Genomic DNA, 6,000 nt, shown 5'->3' on the forward strand with positions numbered 1-6,000 from the left:
AATGACAGCCAGGGAAGGAAGTGGGGGGCACTGAGCCAGCTCTCCGGTCTCAGGGACGGTGGCCTGGTAGGACCAAGAAGGGTGAGAACATCCAGCCAGTGGCCTGAATACAGGCGTTTGGCCCTGAGTCAACAGAGAAGGCAAGGCTCTAAGGTCACGCTGCCCAAGAGGGACGGTGCCCACTAGTCACATTTTAAACGTATTAAAACCAAGTAGCAAATAACATTCGGATCCCAGGTGGCAGCAGCATCACTTCAGGTGCCAAATGCCACCTGAAGAGTGGAGAGCGGCTAAGGTGCTGGGCAGAGGGGGCAGGTCCGGAACGTTCGCGCCATCACAGAAAGGTCTCCTGGTCAGAGCTGCCCCACAGGCTGGTGGGACAGGAGGGGGTGGGGACATTAGGAATGGGGGCAAGGGGAGGTGGACGGAGGGCACAGTAGGCTGGGCCAGCACCCAGGAGAGCCTCAGGCTTTGCTGGGGAACAGGACCACAGAAGAGGGGGTGTCCTTCCAAGATGACAGGGATACAGGGGCACCAGGCAGAGAAAAAAACACACAAAAGAAGGAAAACACTCAGCTGCTAAGAGCCAGGCCCTGCTCCCATACACAGAACCTTGTTTCATCATCCAGTCCTGGGCCTTCGGATCCGGACCAGCCACATGTAGCTTTTTAAATTTCAGTTAATTAACACGGAATAAAATTACCAGTTCCGACAGCACTAGCCGCATTTCAGTTGCTCAGAGCCACACACACACCTAGTGGCTACGGGACAGCAAAGATCTAGAACAGTCCCCACCATCGCTGGGAGCGACCGGGCAGTGCAGCTATGGACGGTCCTCTGAGGGGGCGTTATTTTCCACCCCTCCCCCACTTAAGGATAAGGAAACTGAGGCCACAAGTTCAGAGACTTCGCTGAGTTTTGAACTGAGGGAAGCAGGATTTGAATCAGGTCTGACTTCAAAGGAGCCCTTTCTAGAACCATCCCCGCCCCCCGCTGCCAGGTGAAGGGGAAACTCGGCCCTCCCCCAGGAGGCTCCCTGTATCCTCCCCATCAGTCTTCCCCCCACTTTCCAGGCTGCCCAAGCCCTCCAAGTTCAGTGCCTGACAGGCACTGGGGGATTAAAGGCGGAATGGAAAACCTCAGCCTTCAAGGGCCCAGGGAGAGAGCTGGGCACATCTGTGAATCACCAATCAGCCCGACAGGAGAAGAGCCTGCCGCCTCCAGAGAGCAACAAGCCCAGGCCTGGGGCTCAGGTGAAGAGACTATGCCATGAGAGGGTCCCTCCCAGCAGCCCTTTAGAGGGAGGAAGGGGTTGTTTCCAACCAGCCTGTCAGTGAGGACCTGGGGTGAACAATCAATTCTACAGCGGGAAGCCTTTCCTCTCCAGTGGTTGGTGGGGGACAAAGTAGCAAGAGCTCCTGTGATCTATCATGACATCCATCGCGTCCTCACAACAATAAAATCAGAAGTAGCATCATCATCACCATCATCAACATCATCATCATCATCATCCCCATCTTAGAGATGAGCAAACTGAGGCTCAGAGAAGTTAGGTAACCAGTCCAGAGTCACACAGCTTGAAACTGTAGGGCCGAACATCAAACCCAGCGCTCTCACTTTCAGCCCCTTAATCCTCTCCCCTACCCCCAGTGGGCACTGTGCCCAGTGTACGGACCAGGGCACCCAAACTTTCAGAGGGGCAGGGACCAGCCCCAGGGCACTCTGCTTGCACATCGCTAAGCCGGGATTTCAACTCACCAGAACCTGAAATGATCAGAGGTGTGGATCTCCAACAAAACACTCCCAGACTATCCTCTACTGTTGGTTTAGGATGATTCTTTACGGATCTATAAACGGAAAGTTCCTTCCCCCAGGGCTAGCCTGAGCCCAGCTGGGCGTGGTGGTATGGAAGTGCCCAGGCAGAAAAGCCTCACTTTGGTCTAAAAGAAAGATAATGATGATGATTTTGATCATGGTAAGCAAAAGTCACACCACCATGCGACCTTGGGATGGCCTGGCACCTCTGACCTGCGCCCTCATCTGGAAAATAGGAAAAAGCTGTCATCTGCCCCAGGACCTCTCAAGGTCTCCAGCTACAAAGTACCCCAGGGCTGCCCGCCAGCGTACAGGCACTCATCTGATGCAGTTTTCTGGAGTCCCGTTATATGCCATGCTAAATAATTCAAAACCATGTTTTCATTTCAAAATAAACACAGCCCCATCGCCAGAGCGATGCCAAATCTGCATGAATGTTTAAGATAAAAGGAGACTTCAAAGAAACTTCAGACCTGCCTCTGGCACCGCCCCTCCCCAAATCCTGGAAAGAACAAGTTCTCAGTCTCCTGCCCCCTGGGGCAAAGATCTGCAGCTGCTGCTCAAATAAGAAACATAATTTCTTTTTTCCTACCCTCTTTGGCAGCTCCACAGAGCAGGTCTGCAGTACGTTCATTCTCGCTGCACCAATGCGACCACGGGTAATCCCAGGTCTTAATTCTTAGTTCCACATCCAAACTGTGTGACCTTGGGCAAGTCATTTAACCTCTCTGTTTCAATTTCACCATCTATAAAATGGGATAATAATAGCCCTGACTTCACAGGATGGTAATAAAGAGTAAAGGGGTAGATTCCTGTTGAGGGTAGATCCTGGCACATGGTAAGTGCTTTCTATGTGTTGGCTGTTATTACTATTGCATTACACATAGTATTTTCCAGCTCCTAGGCCAAAAGTTCACTTGACAGGTTGTCAAGTCCCTTCCCCCTCCTCCAAGGATCACTTCCCTGGGGACTCCACATACCCACCCATGGGACAAGCCTTTTAAGATGACACCCCTGGCCTGACCCTGGGCAGCTTGGCCCTCCCCAAGCAGCAGCCCAGACTCGGGTCCCCTCCTGGCCCCCTTTCCTGGGTGCCTGGGGCAGGAATGACCAGTTCCCGCAAGCTGTTCCCCTTGCAGGGAGTCCAGTCTCGGAGGTGTCACCTGGGGAGGCTGCTGTTGGCATTAGAGAGATGAAGAGGAAACAGAGGAGGAGGGAAAAACACACACAAATAAAAGCTCTCAACCCCCTACTGTCAGAGGCAGCATTTGATGTGGGGGACTTTCTGTTCTCAGAGCTGTTGGAAGGAAGCGGTGAGAGTCCCAGCTCTCCTGCCTGTGCATCTCTGCTTCTTAAGAAGGGAGCCCCCTCCAACTTCTCCACCCACAGGCCTCAGGTCTGGGTGGGAACACAGCACAAGGTACCTACCCCCTGCAACTCGCAGTCGGAGGGAGGGGGGGGGCGATCCGGACCAGCCAGCCTCCACATCCAGCCTGAATGGCAAGACGCTGGGGGCCGGGACTCCTGGGGCCTCTTTCCAACGCCAGCCAGCGGGCAAGCATCAGCGCGGCCAAGCCTCCCACCCCCACGCCCTGGGAACAATCAAGCCTACCCAGCTCGCGCCTTTCACGCAGCTAAATTCGTGTTTGCAGAGCTCTCCGAAATCTTTAGGAGGTGGTATGAGTATTATTAATTGGGTGAAAAGAACGGATTATGCCAAATAAATCCTTCCCACGTAGTCAAACCCTCGCTGAGGGAGGGAGGGGGGTGCGCGCAGCCCCACGAGGGGTCTCCATCCCTCAGCGGGGCCTGACAGCCACATTACCATTTACATGGATTTATCAATAGTATTGATCCCGGAGCAAGCGTAAATAGCTCGGTGGGAAGAGGCCGGGGCTGGGGCCCGCTGCGCTCCCGCCCCCACGTCTGGGTACCGCAGACTCCCCGGGCACCCAGCGGCGGCGGCGGCGGCGGCGGCGGTGGTTAAGTTTCCAAGCAGGGACAAGGCAGCCGGCGCGGGGAAGCCAGACAGCGCCCGGGATGCCCTGGCAGCCGCCCCACCGCCGCTGCCGCTTCCCCGCTCACCCCTGGCTCCGGGCCAGCCGGACTCGGTCTGTGCATCTGTTCAATGGGCTGAAGGTGCCACCTCCCTTCTCTGTCCTCACCGGGAAAAGCAAAGGGAGGTGCGAAGAAGGCCCCTTCCCTTCACCAGATCTTCAGGCAAAATGCAAGGCAGCCTCTTCTCACAAAATGTCCAGGCCATTGGATTAAAGGCCAAGTTTTAGAACCCAGGAATCATAATAACAACAACAGTGGTTGTAGTAACACATATACGAATACCTTCTATGTATTACCACCTCACTTCTCACAACAACCCTCTGAACTCGGTACTATTGTTACCCCACTTTACAGACGAGAAGCCTGAGGCACAGAGAAGTTGAGTAACTTGTCCAGGGTCACACTGCCAGTAAAGTGGCAAAAGTATGATTCCAACTCAAGGCGTTGAGTTGCAGAGTCGGCTGTGAACGGCTCAGCTATCCCACCTCACACCTCTTCCTTGCTCCGAGGGCTCTCCCCGCACCCACCAATCCAAAAAAAAAAAAAAAAAGAAAGAAAAAGAAAAGAAAAGGCCACCCACGACGAGATACACAACAATGCCCTGGGACGCCCTCCCAGCTCACTCCTGGCCCGGAGAGCCCCTTCTATCAAAGCAGCCGCGGGGACCCAGATCTGGTTTTAAAAGGGCAAAGTCAAGGCCACCGATAACACAACCCAACTAGCCCAGAACTCCACAGGGATCCTCTCCCCTTCCCTCCTCCCTGCCTCCCTCACACATCCTTCCTCCAAATCTGCAAAAGGGAAAAAAAAAAAAATCATAATAAAACCAGTTCTCACCAACAGGGGTGGAGGAGGGGGAGGAAGGGAGGCGGCTGAGCCGACAGAACAGATCCGCCCCCGCTGCCTGCACCAGACCCTCGGAGCGCAGGAGCGCACGACAGGCGACGCGAGGGCCCTCGCTTCCCAAAAATTAAACCTACAATGTAAAAATAACGCCGGGCGCCCTACGCTAATTGGGCCCGGGCGACTGCAGCTCACAGGTACAGCGTGTCTCTCCCGCCCGCCCGCCTGCCTAGCCCTCTCTCCCTCCCTCGGGCTTTTTCCTGCAAGCGTCCGGGGTAGGGAAGGCGCGCCCCACGGATCCCTCCCACTCCCCTCCAAGTCTCTGGGGGTGCTCCCCCAGCACCAGGGCCTGGGGCCTCCGGGTCCAGCCCAAGTGGGATCAGCTCCGAATTCCAACTTCCCAAACTAGTGGCATCCCAAGTATCCGCACAGCCTGGGGGAGGGACCAGGAGGCGGCCCAATGAGGCGTCACCAGCCGCGGGAGGCAGGCCCAGACACCAGGAACACCAGCCCACGGGGGAGGGGGGAGCAAGGGGTGCCTCTCCCCGGAGACCCCCACCCAGAGCCCTCCGGTCCCTCGCCCAGGAGCGCCACCGCCAACACACACACACACCCCCGGTGGCAGGAACCCCCCAGGCGCCTTCCGCAGCAGCCAGGCCGGGGAGCCGAGGGTGCCATCTCCAGGGGTTCTCCAAAGCCGCACTGCCCGCTGGAAAATAAGGCGCAGTGTCCCCCCCCCCCCAAGTCCGAGGCCGCTTGGGGAGGAAGGAGGCGCATGGCGGCCATGCCCCCAGGGCCGTGGCACACGGTGGGGGGCTGCCCTACGCAGTTCCAGGGCGCCCCCCACCCGCCCACCCCCACGCCACTTCCCTCCTGCCCGCCCCCTCACTGGGGAGCTGGAGTTCCCCTAAGTTCCCCGGCACCTCCACGCACGCGGGCCGCAGTGTCTACGAGGCGCCTCACTCCCCAGCAGGCCACCCCCGAGAGCGCCAACTCGGGAGTGCAGGGGCCCCGCCAACTCCGCCGCGTGCGCCGCCCGATCTTCCCCGATTCCCCCGGAAGCGCGCCCTGCGCCTCACCCCGGCCCTCCGCGGGGACCCCCGGCCCCAACTCACCTCGCGGAGGTGGAGGCGGCGGCGCCCGAGCACGGGGCGCGCTCGGGCTGCCCGGGCGCTCAGGCAAGTGGCGGTGCCGATCGGGCTGGGGGCGCGCAGCAGGCCCGGCCTCCAGCCGGGGCGCGATCCTCCCGCCGCCGCCTCCTAGGGCGCCAGCCCCGCGTCCCTG

At 58.0% G+C, this 6,000-nt stretch overlaps 1 protein-coding gene across 28 annotated transcripts in view; it reads right to left on the minus strand.

Moving 5' to 3' along the window:
• Nucleotides 1-5,994, minus strand: part of NCOR2 (nuclear receptor corepressor 2) — a 222,291-nt gene extending 216,297 nt beyond the window's left edge. For all 28 annotated transcript variants that reach the window (XR_003436770.1, XR_003436769.1, XM_027125072.1 and 25 more), the window contains exon 1: nt 5,832-5,994. The gene's annotated coding sequence lies outside the window, so the exon portion shown is untranslated. The remainder of the gene's footprint in view (nt 1-5,831) is intronic.
• Between the last annotated feature and the right edge of the window lie 6 nt (nt 5,995-6,000).

The sequence above is a fragment of the Aethalodelphis obliquidens genome, unplaced genomic scaffold, assembly GCF_003676395.1.
Source record: "Aethalodelphis obliquidens isolate GAN/ISIS:26980383/991018 unplaced genomic scaffold, ASM367639v1 scaffold28, whole genome shotgun sequence".
In the NCBI taxonomy this organism is placed as follows: Eukaryota; Metazoa; Chordata; class Mammalia; order Artiodactyla; family Delphinidae; genus Aethalodelphis; species Aethalodelphis obliquidens.